Source organism: Taeniopygia guttata, chromosome 5 (assembly GCF_048771995.1).
Source record: "Taeniopygia guttata chromosome 5, bTaeGut7.mat, whole genome shotgun sequence".
In the NCBI taxonomy this organism is placed as follows: Eukaryota; Metazoa; Chordata; class Aves; order Passeriformes; family Estrildidae; genus Taeniopygia; species Taeniopygia guttata.
The window spans coordinates 7,447,034-7,464,486 of record NC_133030.1 but is presented as its reverse complement, the minus strand read 5'-3'; positions in this window follow the sequence as shown (position 1 = coordinate 7,464,486).

Below are 17,453 nucleotides of genomic sequence, written 5' to 3'. Positions count from 1 at the left end.
CCAGACAGGAGCTGCCCCCACCTCATACTTGTGCTGCCCTGAGAGTCCAAAAAGAGCTCTACAAAATGACATCAGGAACCTGGACTGGTGAGTTTTCTTTCCCAGGGAAAAGAGCCGATGTTTGCGCTCCGAGTCCTGTGGCCCTGAGCGGGCAGCTGAGTGCAAAAAATCCGAACATCGAAGGATAAGTCCCAGACAGGAGCTGCCCCCACCTCATACTTGTGCTACCCTGACAGTTCCAGGGGAGCCCTACAAACTGACATCAGGAACCTGGACTGGTGAGTTTTCTTTCCCAGGGAAAAGAGCCGATGTTTGCGCTCCGAGTCCTGTGGCCCTGAGCCGGCAGCTGCCCGCACAAATTCCGAACATCAAAGGATAAGTCCCAGACAGGAGCTGCCCCCACCTCATACTTGTGCTGCCCTGACAGTCCCAGGGGAGCCCTACAAACTGACATCAGGAACCTGGACTGGTGAGTTTTCTTTCCCAGGGAAAAGAGCCGATGTTTGCGCTCCGAGTCCTGTGGCCCTGAGCCGTCAGCTGACTGCAAAAAATCGGAACATCGAAGGATAAGTCCCAGACAGGAGCTGCCCCCACCTCATACTTGTGCTGCTCTGAGAGTCCTAAAAGAGCTCTACAAACTGACATCAGGACCTGGACTGGTGAGTTTTTTTTCCCAGGGAAAAGAGCCGATGTTTGCGCTCCGAGTCCTGTGGCCCTGAGCGGGCAGCTGACTGCAAAAAATCGGAACATCGAAGGATAAGTCCCAGACAGGAGCTGCCCCCACCTCATACTTGTGCTGCCCTGACAATCCAAAAAGAGCTCTACAAACTGACATCAGGAACCATGACTGGTGAGTTTTCTTTCCCAGGGAAAAGAGCCGATGTTTGCGCTCCGAGTCCTGTGGCCCTGAGCCGGCAGCTGCCCGCACATATTCCGAACATCGAAGGATAAGTCCCAGACAGGAGCTGCCCCCACCTCATACTTGTGCTGCCCTGAGAGTCCAAAAAGAGCTCTACAAACTGACATCAGGAACCTGGACTGGTGAGTTTTCTTTCCCAGGGAAAAGAGCCGATGTTTGCGCTCCGAGTCCTGTGGCCCTGAGCCGGCAGCTGAGTGCAAAAAATCCGAACATCGAAGGATAAGTCCCAGACAGGAGCTGCCTCCGCCTCATACTTGTGCTGCTCTGAGAGTCCAAAAAGAGCTCTACAAACTGACATCAGGAACCTGGACTGGTGAGTTTTCTTTCCCAGGGAAAAGAGCCGATGTTTGCGCTCCGAGTCCTGTGGCCCTGAGCGGGCAGCTGACCGCAAAAAATTCGAACATCGAAGGATAAGTCCCTGACAGGAGCTGCCCCCACCTCATACTTGTGCTGCCCTGACAGTCCAAAAAGAGCTCTACAAACTGACATCAGGACCTGGACTGGTGAGTTTTCTTTCCCAGGGAAAAGAGCCGATGTTTGCGCTCCGAGTCCTGTGGCCCTGAGCCGGCAGCTGACCGCACAAATTCCGAACATCGAAGGATAAGTCCCAGACAGGATCTGCCCCCACCTCATACTTGTGCTGCCCTGTGAGTCCCAGGGGAGCCCTACAAACTGACATCAGGAACCTGGACTGGTGAGTTTTCTTTCCCAGGGAAAAGAGCCGATGTTTGCGCTCCGAGTCCTGTGGCCCTGAGCGGGCAGCTGACTGCAAAAATCCGAACATCGAAAGATAAGTCCCAGACAGGAGCTGCCCCCACCTCATACTTGTGCTGCCCTGACAGTCCCAGGCGAGCCCTACAAACTGACATCAGGAACCTGGACTGGTGAGTTTTCTTTCCCAGGGAAAAGAGCCGATGTTTGCGCTCCGAGTCCTGTGGCCCTGAGCCGGCAGCTGAGTGCAAAAAATCCGAACATCGAAGGATAAGTCCCAGACAGAAGCTGCCCCCACCTCATACATGTGTTGCCCTGAGAGATCCAGGGGAGCCCTACAAACTGACATCAGGAACCTGGACTGGTGAGTTTTCTTTCCCAGGGAAAAGAGCCGATGTTTGCGCTCCGAGTCCTGTGGCCCTGAGCGGGCAGCTGAGTGCAAAATATCCGAACATCGAAGGATAAGTCCCAGACAGGATCTGCCCCCACCTCATACTGGTGCTACCCTGACAGTCCCAGAGGAGCCCTACAAACTGACATCAGGAACCTGGACTGGTGAGTTTTCTTTCCCAGGGAAAAGAGGCGATGTTTGGGCTCCGAGTCCTGTGGCCCTGAGCGGGCAGCTGAGTGCAAAAAATCGGAACATCGAAGGATAAGTCCCAGACAGGAGCTGCCCCCACCTCATACTTGTGCTGCCCTGAGAGTCCAAAAAGAGCTCTACAAACTGACATCAGGAACCATGACTGGTGAGTTTTCTTTCCCAGGGAAAAGAGCCGATGTTTGCGCTCCGAGTCCTGTGACCCTGAGCCGGCACCTGACTGCAAAAAATCCGAACATCGAAGGATAAGTCCCAGACAGGAGCTGCCCCCACCTCATACTTGTACTACCCTGACAGTCACAGGGGAGCCCTACAAACTGACATCAGGAACCATGACTGGTGAGTTTTCTTTCCCAGGGAAAAGAGCCGATGTTTGCGCTCCGAGTCCTGTGGCCCTGAGCCGGCAGCTGAGTGCAAAAAATCCGAACATCGAAGGATAAGTCCCAGACAGGAGCTGCCCCCACCTCATACTTGTGCTGCCCTGAGAGTCCCAGGGGAGCCCTACAAACTGACATCAGGAACCTGGACTGGTGAGTTTTCTTTCCCAGGGAAAAGAGCCGATGTTTGCGCTCCGAGTCCTGTGGCCCTGAGCGGGCAGCTGAGTGCAAAAAATCCGAACATCGAAGGATAATTCCCAGACAGGAGCTGCCCCCACCTCATACTTGTGCTGCCCTGAGAGTCCCAGGGGAGCCCTACAAACTGACATCAGGAACCTGGACTGGTGAGTTTTCTTTCCCAGGGAAAAGAGCCGATGTTTGCGCTCCGAGTCCAGTGGCCCTGAACCGGCAGCTGACCGCACAAATTCCGAATATCGAAGGATAAGTCCCAGACAGGAGCTGCCCCCACCTCATACTTGTGCTGCCCTGACAGTCCAAAAAGAGCTCTACAAACTGACATCAGGAACCTGGACTGGTGAGTTTTCTTTCCCAGGGAAAAGAGCCGATGTTTGCGCTCCGAGTCCTGTGGCCCTGAGCGGGCAGCTGAGTGCAAAAAATCCGAACATCGAAGGATAATTCCCAGACAGGAGCTGCCCCCACCTCATACTTGTGCTGCCCTGAGAGTCCCAGGGGAGCCCTACAAACTGACATCAGGAACCTGGACTGGTGAGTTTTCTTTCCCAGGGAAAAGAGCCGATGTTTGCGCTCCGAGTCCAGTGGCCCTGAACCGGCAGCTGACCGCACAAATTCCGAATATCGAAGGATAAGTCCCAGACAGGAGCTGTCCCCCACCTCATACTTGTGCTGCCCTGACAGTCCAAAAAGAGCTCTACAAACTGACATCAGGAACCTGGACTGGTGAGTTTTCTTTCCCAGGGAAAAGAGCCGATGTTTGCGCTCCGAGTCCTGTGGCCCTGAGCCGGCAGCTGACTGCAAAAAATCCGAACATCGAAGGATAAGTCCCAGACAGGAGCTGCCCCCACCTCATAATTGTGCTGCCCTGACAGTCCCAGGGGAGCCCTACAAACTGACATCAGGAACCTGGACTGGTGAGTTTTTTTTCCCAGGGAAAAGAGCCGATGTTTGCGCTCCGAGTCCTGTGGCCCTGAGCCGGCAGCTGCCCGCACATATTCCGAACATCGAAGGATAAGTCCCAGACAGGAGCTGCCCCCACCTCATACTTGTGCTGCCCTGAGAGTCCAAAAAGAGCTCTACAAACTGACATCAGGAACCTGGACTGGTGAGTTTTCTTTCCCAGGGAAAAGAGCCGATGTTTGCGCTCCGAGTCCTGTGGCCCTGAGCCGGCAGCTGACTGCAAAAAATCCGAACATCGAAGGATAAGTCCCAGACAGGAGCTGCCTCCGCCTCATACTTGTGCTGCTCTGAGAGTCCAAAAAGAGCTCTACAAACTGACATCAGGAACCTGGACTGGTGAGTTTTCTTTCCCAGGGAAAAGAGCCGATGTTTGCGCTCCGAGTCCTGTGGCCCTGAGCGGGCAGCTGAGTGCAAAAAATCCGAACATCGAAGGATAAGTCCCTGACAGGAGCTGCCCCCACCTCATACTTGTGCTGCCCTGACAGTCCAAAAAGAGCTCTACAAACAGACATCAGGACCTGGACTGGTGAGTTTTCTTTCCCAGGGAAAAGAGCCGGTGTTTGCGCTCCGACTCCTGTGGCCCTGAGCCGGCAGCTGACTGCAAAAAATCCGAACATCGAAAGATAAGTCCCAGACAGAAGCTGCCCCCACCTCAAACTTGTGCTGCCCTGAGAGTCCAAAAAGAGCTCTACAAACTGACATCAGGAACCATGACTGGTGAGTTTTCTTTCCCAGGGAAAAGAGCCGATGTTTGCGCTCCGAGTCCTGTGGCCCTGAGCGGGCAGCTGAGTGCAAAAAATCGGAACATCGAAGGATAAGTCCCAGACAGGAGCTGCCCCCACCTCATACTTGTGCTGCCCTGACAGTCCCAGGGGAGCCCTACAAACTGACATCAGGAACCTGGACTGGTGAGTTTTCTTTCCCAGGGAAAAGAGCCGATGTTTGCGCTCCGAGTCCTGTGGCCCTGAGCCGGCAGCTGAGTGCAAAAAATCCGAACATCGAAAGATAAGTCCCAGACAGGAGCTGCCCCCACCTCATACTTGTGCTGCCCTGAGAGTCCCAGGGGAGCCCTACAAACTGACACCAGGAACCTGGACTGGTGAGTTTTCTTTCCCAGGGAAAAGAGCCGATGTTTGCGCTCCGAGTCCTGTGGCCCAGAGCCGGCAGCTGACTGCAAAATATCCGAACATCGAAGGATAAGTCGTAGACAGGAGCTGCCCCCACCTCATACTTGTGCTGCCCTGAGAGTCCAAAAAGAGCTCTACAAACTGACATCAGGAACCTGGACTGGTGAGTTTTTTTTCCCAGGGAAAAGAGCCGATGTTTGCGCTCCGAGTCCTGTGGCCCTGAGCCGGCAGCTGAGTGCAAAAAATCCGAACATCGAAGGATAAGTCCCAGACAGGAGCTGCCCCCACCTCATACTTGTGCTGCCCTGAGAGTCCCAGGGGAGCCCTACAAACTGACATCAGGAACCTGGACTGGTGAGTTTTCTTTCCCAGGGAAAAGAGCCGATGTTTGCGCTCCGAGTCCTGTGGCCCTGAGCCGGCAGCTGCCCGCACATATTCCGAACATCGAAGGATAAGTCCCAGACAGGAGCTGCCCCCACCTCATACTTGTGCTGCCCTGAGAGTCCAAAAAGAGCTCTACAAACTGACATCAGGAACCTGGACTGGTGAGTTTTCTTTCCCAGGGAAAAGAGCCGATGTTTGCGCTCCGAGTCCTGTGGCCCTGAGCCGGCAGCTGACTGCAAAAAATCCGAACATCGAAGGATAAGTCCCAGACAGGAGCTGCCTCCGCCTCATACTTGTGCTGCTCTGAGTGTCCAAAAAGAGCTCTACAAACTGACATCAGGAACCTGGACTGGTGAGTTTTCTTTCCCAGGGAAAAGAGCCGATGTTTGCGCTCCGAGTCCTGTGGCCCTGAGCGGGCAGCTGAGTGCAAAAAATCCGAACATCGAAGGATAAGTCCCTGACAGGAGCTGCCCCCACCTCATACTTGTGCTGCCCTGACAGTCCAAAAAGAGCTCTACAAACTGACATCAGGACCTGGACTGGTGAGTTTTCTTTCCCAGGGAAAAGAGCCGATGTTTGCGCTCCGAGTCCTGTGGCCCTGAGCCGGCAGCTGACTGCAAAAAATCCGAACATCGAAGGATAAGTCCCAGACAGGATCTGCCCCCACCTCATACTTGTGCTGCCCTGAGAGACCCAGGGGAGCCCTACAAACTGACATCAGGAACCTGGACTGGTGAGTTTTCTTTCCCAGGGAAAAGAGCCGATGTTTGTGCTCGGAGTCCTGTGGCCCTGAACCGGCAGCTGACCGCACAAATTCCGAACATCGAAGGATAAGTCCCAGACAGGAGCTGCCCCCACCTCATACTTGTGCTGCCCTGAGAGTCCAAAAAGAGCTCTACAAACTGACATCAGGAACCTGGACTGGTGAGTTTTCTTTCCCAGGGAAAAGAGCCGATGTTTGCGCTCCGAGTCCTGTGGCCCTGAGCCGGCAGCTGACTGCAAAATATCCGAACATCGAAGGATAAGTCGTAGACAGGAGCTGCCCCCACCTCATACTTGTGCTGCCCTGAGAGTCCAAAAAGAGCTCTACAAACTGACATCAGGAACCTGGACTGGTGAGTTTTTTTTCCCAGGGAAAAGAGCCGATGTTTTCGCTCCGAGTCCTGTGGCCCTGAGCCGGCAGCTGCCCGCACAAATTCCGAACATCGAAGGATAAGTCCCAGACAGGAGCTGCCCCCACCTCATACTTGTGCTGCCCTGAGAGTCCCAGGGGAGCCCTACAAACTGACATCAGGAACCTGGACTGGTGAGTTTTCTTTCCCAGGGAAAGAGCTGATGTTTGCGCTCCGAGTCCTGTGGCCCTGAGCGGGCAGCTGAGTGCAAAAAATCCGAACATCGAAGGATAAGTCCCAGACAGGATCTGCCCCCACCTCATACTTGTGCTGCCCTGACAGTCCCAGGGGAGCCCTACAAACTGACATCAGGAACCTGGACTGGTGAGTTTTCTTTCCCAGGGAAAAGAGCCGATGTTTGCGCTCCGAGTCCTGTGGCCCTGAGCGGGCAGCTGACTGCAAAAATCCGAACATCGAAGGATAAGTCCCAGACAGGAGCTGCCCCCACCTCATACTTGTGCTGCCCTGACAGTCCCAGGGGAGCCCTACAAACTGACATCAGGAACCTGGACTGGTGAGTTTTCTTTCCCAGGGAAAAGAGCCGATGTTTGCGCTCCGAGTCCTGTGGCCCTGAGCATGCAGCTGACTGCAAAAAATCGGAACATCGAAGGATAAGTCCCAGACAGGAGCTGCCCCCACCTCATACTTGTGCTGCCCTGAGAGTTCCAGGGGAGCCCTACAAACTGACATCAGGAACCTGGACTGGTGAGGTTTTTTTCCCAGGGAAAAGAGCTGATGTTTGCGCTCTGAGTCCTGTGGCCCTGAGCGGGCAGCTGAGTGCAAAAAATCCGAACATCGAAGGATAAGTCCCAGACAGGAGCTGCCCCCACCTCATACTTGTGCTACCCTGACAGTCCCAGAGGAGCCCTACAAACTGACATCAGGAACCTGGACTGGTGAGTTTTCTTTCCCAGGGAAAAGAGGCGATGTTTGGGCTTCGAGTCCTGTGGCCCTGAGCGGGCAGCTGAGTGCAAAAAATCGGAACATCGAAGGATAAGTCCCAGACAGGAGCTGCCCCCACCTCATACTTGTGCTGCCCTGAGAGTCCAAAAAGAGCTCTACAAACTGACATCAGGAACCATGACTGGTGAGTTTTCTTTCCCAGGGAAAAGAGCCGATGTTTGCGCTCCGAGTCCTGTGACCCTGAGCCGGCACCTGACTGCAAAAAATCCGAACATCGAAGGATAAGTCCCAGACAGGAGCTGCCCCCACCTCATACTTGTACTACCCTGACAGTCACAGGGGAGCCCTACAAACTGACATCAGGAACCATGACTGGTGAGTTTTCTTTCCCAGGGAAAAGAGCCGATGTTTGCGCTCCGAGTCCTGTGGCCCTGAGCCGGCAGCTGAGTGCAAAAAATCCGAACATCGAAGGATAAGTCCCAGACAGGAGCTGCCCCCACCTCATACTTGTGCTGCCCTGAGAGTCCCAGGGGAGCCCTACAAACTGACATCAGGAACCTGGACTGGTGAGTTTTCTTTCCCAGGGAAAAGAGCCAATGTTTGCGCTCCGAGTCCTGTGGCCCTGAACCGGCAGCTGACCGCACAAATTCCGAACATCGAAGGATAAGTCCCAGACAGGAGCTGCCCCCACCTCATACTTGTGCTGCCCTGACAGTCCCAGGGGAGCCCTACAAACTGACATCAGGAACCTGGACTGGTGAGTTTTCTTTCCCAGGGAAAAGAGCCGATGTTTGCGCTCCGAGTCCTGTGGCCCTGAGCGGGCAGCTGAGTGCAAAAAATCCGAACATCGAAGGATAAGTCCCAGACAGGAGCTGCTCCCACCTCATACTTGTGCTGCCCTGACAGTCCCAGGGGAGCCCTACAAACTGACATCAGGAACCTGGACTGGTGAGTTTTCTTTCCCAGGGAAAAGAGCCGATGTTTGCGCTCCGACTCCTGTGGCCCTGAACCGGCAGCTGACTGCAAAAATCCGAACATCGAAGGATAAGTCCCAGACAGGAGCTGCCCCCACCTCATACCTGTGCTGCCCTGACAGTCCCAGGGGAGCCCTACAAACTGACATCAGGAACCTGGACTGGTGAGTTTTCTTTCCCAGGGAAAAGAGCCGATGTTTGCGCTCCGAGTCCTGTGGCCCTGAGCATGCAGCTGACTGCAAAAAATCCGAACATCGAAGGATAAGTCCCAGACAGGAGCTGCCCCCACCTCATACTTGTGTTGCCCTGAGAGTTCCAGGGGAGCCCTAAAAACTGACATCAGGAACCTGGACTGGTGAGTTTTCTTTCCCAGGGAAAAGAGCCGATGTTTGCGCTCCGAGTCCTGTGGCCCTGAGCGGGCAGCTGAGTGCAAAAAATCCGAACATCGAAGGATAAGTCCCAGACAGGATCTGCCCCCACCTCATACTTGTGCTACCCTGACAGTCCCAGGGGAGCCCTACAAATTGACATCAGGAACCTGGACTGGTGAGTTTTCTTTCCCAGGGAAAAGAGCCGATGTTTGCGCTCCGACTCCTGTGGCCCTGAGCGGGCAGCTGAGTGCAAAAAATCGGAACATCGAAGGATAAGTCCCAGACAGGAGCTGCCCCCACCTCATACTTGTGCTGCCCTGAGAGTCCCAGGGGAGCCCTACAAACTGACATCAGGAACCTGGACTGGTGAGTTTTCTTTCCCAGGGAAAAGAGCCGATGTTTGCGCTCCGAGTCCTGTGGCCCTGAGCGGGCAGCTGAGTGCAAAAAATCCGAACATCGAAGGATAAGTCCCAGACAGGATCTGCCCCCACCTCATACATTTGCTGCCCTGACAGTCCCAGGGGAGCCCTACAAACTGACATCAGGAACCTGGACTGGTGAGTTTTCTTTCCCAGGGAAAAGAGCCGATGTTTGCGCTCCGAGTCCTGTGGCCCTGAGCCGGCAGCTGAGTGCAAAAAATCGGAACATCGAAGGATAAGTCCCAGACAGGAGCTGCCCCCACCTCATACTTGTGCTGCCCTGAGAGTCCAAAAAGAGCTCTACAAACTGACATCAGGAACCTGGACTGGTGAGTTTTCTTTCCCAGGGAAAAGAGCCGATGTTTGCGCTCCGAGTCCTGTGGCCCTGAGCCGGCAGCTGAGTGCAAAAAATCGGAACATCGAAGGATAAGTCCCAGACAGGAGCTGCCCCCACCTCATACTTGTGCTGCCCTGAGAGTCCAAAAAGAGCTCTACAAACTGACATCAGGAACCATGACTGGTGAGTTTTCTTTCCCAGGGAAAAGAGCCGATGTTTGCGCTCCGAGTCCTGTGGCCCTGAGCCGGCAGCTGAGTGCAAAAAATCCGAACATCGAAGGATAAGTCCCAGACAGGAGCTGCCCCCACCTCATACTTGTGCTGCCCTGACAGTCCCAGGGGAGCCCTACAAACTGACATCAGGAACCTGGACTGGTGAGTTTTCTTTCCCAGGGAAAAGAGCCAATGTTTGCGCTCCGAGTCCTGTGGCCCTGAACCGGCAGCTGACCGCACAAATTCCGAACATCGAAGGATAAGTCCCAGACAGGAGCTGCCCCCACCTCATAATTGTGCTGCCCTGACAGTCCAAAAAGAGCTCTACAAACTGACATCAGGAACCTGGACTGGTGAGTTTTCTTTCCCAGGGAAAAGAGCCGATGTTTGCGCTCCGAGTACTGTGGCCCTGAGCAAGCAGCTGACTGCAAAAAATCCGAACATCGAAGTATAAATCCCAGACAGGAGCTGCCCCCACCTCATACTTGTGTTGCCCTGAGAGTTCCAGGGGAGCCCTACAAACTGACATCAGGAACCTGGACTGGTGAGTTTTCTTTCCCAGGGAAAAGGGCCGATGTTTGCGCTCCGAGTCCTGTGGCCCTGAGCGGGCAGCTGAGTGCAAAAAGTCCGAACATCGAAGGATAAGTCCCAGACGGGATCTGCCCCCACCTCATACTTGTGCTACCCTGAGAGTTCCAGGGGAGCCCTACAAACTGACATCAGGAACCTGGACTGGTGAGTTTTCTTTCCCAGGGAAAAGAGCCGATGTTTGCGCTCCGAGTCCTGTGGCCCTGAGCGGGCAGCTGACTGCAAAAAATCCGAACATCGAAGTATAAGTCCCAGACAGGAGCTGCCCCCACCTCATACTTGTGTTGCCTTGAGAGTTCCAGGGGAGCCCTACAAACTGACATCAGGAACCTGTACTGGTGAGTTTTCTTTCCCAGGGAAAAGAGCCGATGTTTGCGCTCCGAGTCCTGTGGCCCTGAGCCGGCAGCTGAGTGCAAAAAATCCGAACATCGAAGGATAAGTCCCAGACAGGAGCTGCCCCCACCTCATACTTGTGCTGCCCTGAGAGTCCAAAAAGAGCTCTACAAACTGACATCAGGAACCTGGACTGGTGAGTTTTCTTTCCCAGGGAAAAGAGCCGATGTTTGCGCTCCGAGTCCTGTGGCCCTGAGCGGGCAGCTGAGTGCAAAAAATCCGAACATCGAAGGATAAGTCCCAGACAGGATCTGCCCCCACCTCATACTTGTGCTACCCTGACAGTCCCAGGGGAGCCCTACAAACTGACATCAGGAACCTGGACTGGTGAGTTTTCTTTCCCAGGGAAAAGAGCCGATGTTTGCGCTCCGACTCCTGTGGCCCTGAGCGGGCAGCTGAGTGCAAAAAATCGGAACATCGAAGGATAAGTCCCAGACAGGAGCTGCCCCCACCTCATACTTGTGCTGCCCTGAGAGTCCAAAAAGAGCTCTACAAACTGACATCAGGAACCTGGACTGGTGAGTTTTCTTTCCCAGGGAAAAGAGCCGATGTTTTCGCTCCGAGTCCTGTGGCCCTGAGCGGGCAGCTGAGTGCAAAAAATCCGAACATCGAAGGATAAGTCCCAGACAGGAGCTGCCCCCACCTCATACTTGTGCTGCCCTGACAGTCCAAAAAGAGCTCTACAAACTGACATCAGGACCTGGACTGGTGAGTTTTTTTTCCCAGGGAAAAGAGCCGATGTTTGCGCTCCGAGTCCTGTGGCCCTGAGCGGGCAGCTGACTGCAAAAAATCGGAACATCGAAGGATAAGTCCCAGACAGGAGCTGCCCCCACCTCATACTTGTGCTGCCCTGAGAGTCCCAGGGGAGCCCTACAAACTGACATCAGGAACCTGGACTGGTGAGTTTTCTTTCCCAGGGAAAAGAGCCGATGTTTGCGCTCCGAGTCCTGTGGCCCTGAGCCGGCAGCTGACTGCAAAAAATCCGAACATCGAAGGATAAGTCCAAGACAGGATCTGCCCCCACCTCATAATTTTGCTGCCCTGACAGTCCCAGGGGAGCCCTACAAACTGACATCAGGAACCTGGACTGGTGAGTTTTCTTTCCCAGGGAAAAGAGCCGATGTTTGCGCTCCGAGTCCTGTGGCCCTGAGCGGGCAGCTGAGTGCAAAAAATCCGAACATCGAAGGATAAGTCCCAGACAGGAGCTGCCCCCACCTCATACTTGTGCTGCCCTGAGAGTCCAAAAAGAGCTCTACAAAATGACATCAGGAACCTGGACTGGTGAGTTTTCTTTCCCAGGGAAAAGAGCCGATGTTTGCGCTCCGAGTCCTGTGGCCCTGAGCGGGCAGCTGAGTGCAAAAAATCCGAACATCGAAGGATAAGTCCCAGACAGGATCTGCCCCCACCTCATACTTGTGCTACCCTGACAGTTCCAGGGGAGCCCTACAAACTGACATCAGGAACCTGGACTGGTGAGTTTTCTTTCCCAGGGAAAAGAGCCGATGTTTGCGCTCCGAGTCCTGTGGCCCTGAGCCGGCAGCTGCCCGCACAAATTCCGAACATCAAAGGATAAGTCCCAGACAGGAGCTGCCCCCACCTCATACTTGTGCTGCCCTGACAGTCCCAGGGGAGCCCTACAAACTGACATCAGGAACCTGGACTGGTGAGTTTTCTTTCCCAGGGAAAAGAGCCGATGTTTGCGCTCCGAGTCCTGTGGCCCTGAGCCGTCAGCTGACTGCAAAAAATCGGAACATCGAAGGATAAGTCCCAGACAGGAGCTGCCCCCACCTCATACTTGTGCTGCTCTGAGAGTCCTAAAAGAGCTCTACAAACTGACATCAGGACCTGGACTGGTGAGTTTTTTTTCCCAGGGAAAAGAGCCGATGTTTGCGCTCCGAGTCCTGTGGCCCTGAGCGGGCAGCTGACTGCAAAAAATCGGAACATCGAAGGATAAGTCCCAGACAGGAGCTGCCCCCACCTCATACTTGTGCTGCCCTGACAGTCCAAAAAGAGCTCTACAAACTGACATCAGGAACCTGGACTGGTGAGTTTTCTTTCCCAGGGAAAAGAGCCGATGTTTGCGCTCCGAGTCCTGTGGCCCTGAGCGGGCAGCTGAGTGCAAAAAATCGGAACATCGAAGGATAAGTCCCAGACAGGAGCTGCCCCCACCTCATACTTGTGCTGCCCTGACAATCCAAAAAGAGCTCTACAAACTGACATCAGGAACCATGACTGGTGAGTTTTCTTTCCCAGGGAAAAGAGCCGATGTTTGCGCTCCGAGTCCTGTGGCCCTGAGCCGGCAGCTGCCCGCACATATTCCGAACATCGAAGGATAAGTCCCAGACAGGAGCTGCCCCCACCTCATACTTGTGCTGCCCTGAGAGTCCAAAAAGAGCTCTACAAACTGACATCAGGAACCTGGACTGGTGAGTTTTCTTTCCCAGGGAAAAGAGCCGATGTTTGCGCTCCGAGTCCTGTGGCCCTGAGCCGGCAGCTGAGTGCAAAAAATCCGAACATCGAAGGATAAGTCCCAGACAGGAGCTGCCTCCGCCTCATACTTGTGCTGCTCTGAGAGTCCAAAAAGAGCTCTACAAACTGACATCAGGAACCTGGACTGGTGAGTTTTCTTTCCCAGGGAAAAGAGCCGATGTTTGCGCTCCGAGTCCTGTGGCCCTGAGCGGGCAGCTGACCGCAAAAAATTCGAACATCGAAGGATAAGTCCCTGACAGGAGCTGCCCCCACCTCATACTTGTGCTGCCCTGACAGTCCAAAAAGAGCTCTACAAACTGACATCAGGACCTGGACTGGTGAGTTTTCTTTCCCAGGGAAAAGAGCCGATGTTTGCGCTCCGAGTCCTGTGGCCCTGAGCCGGCAGCTGACCGCACAAATTCCGAACATCGAAGGATAAGTCCCAGACAGGATCTGCCCCCACCTCATACTTGTGCTGCCCTGTGAGTCCCAGGGGAGCCCTACAAACTGACATCAGGAACCTGGACTGGTGAGTTTTCTTTCCCAGGGAAAAGAGCCGATGTTTGCGCTCCGAGTCCTGTGGCCCTGAGCGGGCAGCTGACTGCAAAAATCCGAACATCGAAAGATAAGTCCCAGACAGGAGCTGCCCCCACCTCATACTTGTGCTGCCCTGACAGTCCCAGGCGAGCCCTACAAACTGACATCAGGAACCTGGACTGGTGAGTTTTCTTTCCCAGGGAAAAGAGCCGATGTTTGCGCTCCGAGTCCTGTGGCCCTGAGCCGGCAGCTGAGTGCAAAAAATCCGAACATCGAAGGATAAGTCCCAGACAGGAGCTGCCCCCACCTCATACATGTGTTGCCCTGAGAGATCCAGGGGAGCCCTACAAACTGACATCAGGAACCTGGACTGGTGAGTTTTCTTTCCCAGGGAAAAGAGCCGATGTTTGCGCTCCGAGTCCTGTGGCCCTGAGCGGGCAGCTGAGTGCAAAATATCCGAACATCGAAGGATAAGTCCCAGACAGGATCTGCCCCCACCTCATACTGGTGCTACCCTGACAGTCCCAGAGGAGCCCTACAAACTGACATCAGGAACCTGGACTGGTGAGTTTTCTTTCCCAGGGAAAAGAGGCGATGTTTGGGCTCCGAGTCCTGTGGCCCTGAGCGGGCAGCTGAGTGCAAAAAATCGGAACATCGAAGGATAAGTCCCAGACAGGAGCTGCCCCCACCTCATACTTGTGCTGCCCTGAGAGTCCAAAAAGATCTCTACAAACTGACATCAGGAACCATGACTGGTGAGTTTTCTTTCCCAGGGAAAAGAGCCGATGTTTGCGCTCCGAGTCCTGTGACCCTGAGCCGGCACCTGACTGCAAAAAATCCGAACATCGAAGGATAAGTCCCAGACAGGAGCTGCCCCCACCTCATACTTGTACTACCCTGACAGTCACAGGGGAGCCCTACAAACTGACATCAGGAACCATGACTGGTGAGTTTTCTTTCCCAGGGAAAAGAGCCGATGTTTGCGCTCCGAGTCCTGTGGCCCTGAGCCGGCAGCTGAGTGCAAAAAATCCGAACATCGAAGGATAAGTCCCAGACAGGAGCTGCCCCCACCTCATACTTGTGCTGCCCTGAGAGTCCCAGGGGAGCCCTACAAACTGACATCAGGAACCTGGACTGGTGAGTTTTCTTTCCCAGGGAAAAGAGCCGATGTTTGCGCTCCGAGTCCTGTGGCCCTGAGCGGGCAGCTGAGTGCAAAAAATCCGAACATCGAAGGATAATTCCCAGACAGGAGCTGCCCCCACCTCATACTTGTGCTGCCCTGAGAGTCCCAGGGGAGCCCTACAAACTGACATCAGGAACCTGGACTGGTGAGTTTTCTTTCCCAGGGAAAAGAGCCGATGTTTGCGCTCCGAGTCCAGTGGCCCTGAACCGGCAGCTGACCGCACAAATTCCGAATATCGAAGGATAAGTCCCAGACAGGAGCTGCCCCCACCTCATACTTGTGCTGCCCTGACAGTCCAAAAAGAGCTCTACAAACTGACATCAGGAACCTGGACTGGTGAGTTTTCTTTCCCAGGGAAAAGAGCCGATGTTTGCGCTCCGAGTCCTGTGGCCCTGAGCGGGCAGCTGAGTGCAAAAAATCCGAACATCGAAGGATAATTCCCAGACAGGAGCTGCCCCCACCTCATACTTGTGCTGCCCTGAGAGTCCCAGGGGAGCCCTACAAACTGACATCAGGAACCTGGACTGGTGAGTTTTCTTTCCCAGGGAAAAGAGCCGATGTTTGCGCTCCGAGTCCAGTGGCCCTGAACCGGCAGCTGACCGCACAAATTCCGAATATCGAAGGATAAGTCCCAGACAGGAGCTGCCCCCACCTCATACTTGTGCTGCCCTGACAGTCCAAAAAGAGCTCCACAAACTGACATCAGGAACCTGGACTGGTGAGTTTTCTTTCCCAGGGAAAAGAGCCGATGTTTGCGCTCCGAGTCCTGTGGCCCTGAGCCGGCAGCTGACTGCAAAAAATCCGAACATCGAAGGATAAGTCCCAGACAGGAGCTGCCCCCACCTCATACTTGTGCTGCCCTGACAGTCCCAGGGGAGCCCTACAAACTGACATCAGGAACCTGGACTGGTGAGTTTTCTTTCCCAGGGAAAAGAGCCGATGTTTGCGCTCCGAGTCCTGTGGCCCTGAGCCGGCAGCTGCCCGCACATATTCCGAACATCGAAGGATAAGTCCCAGACAGGAGCTGCCCCCACCTCATACTTGTGCTGCCCTGAGAGTCCAAAAAGAGCTCTACAAACTGACATCAGGAACCTGGACTGGTGAGTTTTTTTTCCCAGGGAAAAGAGCCGATGTTTGCGCTCCGAGTCCTGTGGCCCTGAGCCGGCAGCTGAGTGCAAAAAATCCGAACATCGAAGGATAAGTCCCAGACAGGAGCTGCCCCCACCTCATACTTGTGCTGCCCTGAGAGTCCAAAAAGAGCTCTACAAACTGACATCAGGAACCTGGACTGGTGAGTTTTTTTTCCCAGGGAAAAGAGCCGATGTTTGCGCTCCGAGTCCTGTGGCCCTGAGCCGGCAGCTGAGTGCAAAAAATCCGAACATCGAAGGATAAGTCCCAGACAGGAGCTGCCCCCACCTCATACTTGTGCTGCCCTGAGAGTCCAAAAAGAGCTCTACAAACTGACATCAGGAACCTGGACTGGTGAGTTTTCTTTCCCAGGGAAAAGAGCCGATGTTTGCGCTCCGAGTCCTGTGGCCCTGAGCCGGCAGCTGACTGCAAAAAATCCGAACATCGAAGGATAAGTCCCAGACAGGAGCTGCCTCCGCCTCATACTTGTGCTGCTCTGAGTGTCCAAAAAGAGCTCTACAAACTGACATCAGGAACCTGGACTGGTGAGTTTTCTTTCCCAGGGAAAAGAGCCGATGTTTGCGCTCCGAGTCCTGTGGCCCTGAGCGGGCAGCTGAGTGCAAAAAATCCGAACATCGAAGGATAAGTCCCTGACAGGAGCTGCCCCCACCTCATACTTGTGCTGCCCTGACAGTCCAAAAAGAGCTCTACAAACTGACATCAGGACCTGGACTGGTGAGTTTTCTTTCCCAGGGAAAAGAGCCGATGTTTGCGCTCCGAGTCCTGTGGCCCTGAGCCGGCAGCTGACTGCAAAAAATCCGAACATCGAAGGATAAGTCCCAGACAGGATCTGCCCCCACCTCATACTTGTGCTGCCCTGAGAGACCCAGGGGAGCCCTACAAACTGACATCAGGAACCTGGACTGGTGAGTTTTCTTTCCCAGGGAAAAGAGCCGATGTTTGTGCTCGGAGTCCTGTGGCCCTGAACCGGCAGCTGACCGCACAAATTCCGAACATCGAAGGATAAGTCCCAGACAGGAGCTGCCCCCACCTCATACTTGTGCTGCCCTGAGAGTCCAAAAAGAGCTCTACAAACTGACATCAGGAACCTGGACTGGTGAGTTTTCTTTCCCAGGGAAAAGAGCCGATGTTTGCGCTCCGAGTCCTGTGGCCCTGAGCCGGCAGCTGACTGCAAAATATCCGAACATCGAAGGATAAGTCGTAGACAGGAGCTGCCCCCACCTCATACTTGTGCTGCCCTGAGAGTCCAAAAAGAGCTCTACAAACTGACATCAGGAACCTGGACTGGTGAGTTTTTTTTCCCAGGGAAAAGAGCCGATGTTTTCGCTCCGAGTCCTGTGGCCCTGAGCCGGCAGCTGCCCGCACAAATTCCGAACATCGAAGGATAAGTCCCAGACAGGAGCTGCCCCCACCTCATACTTGTGCTGCCCTGAGAGTCCCAGGGGAGCCCTACAAACTGACATCAGGAACCTGGA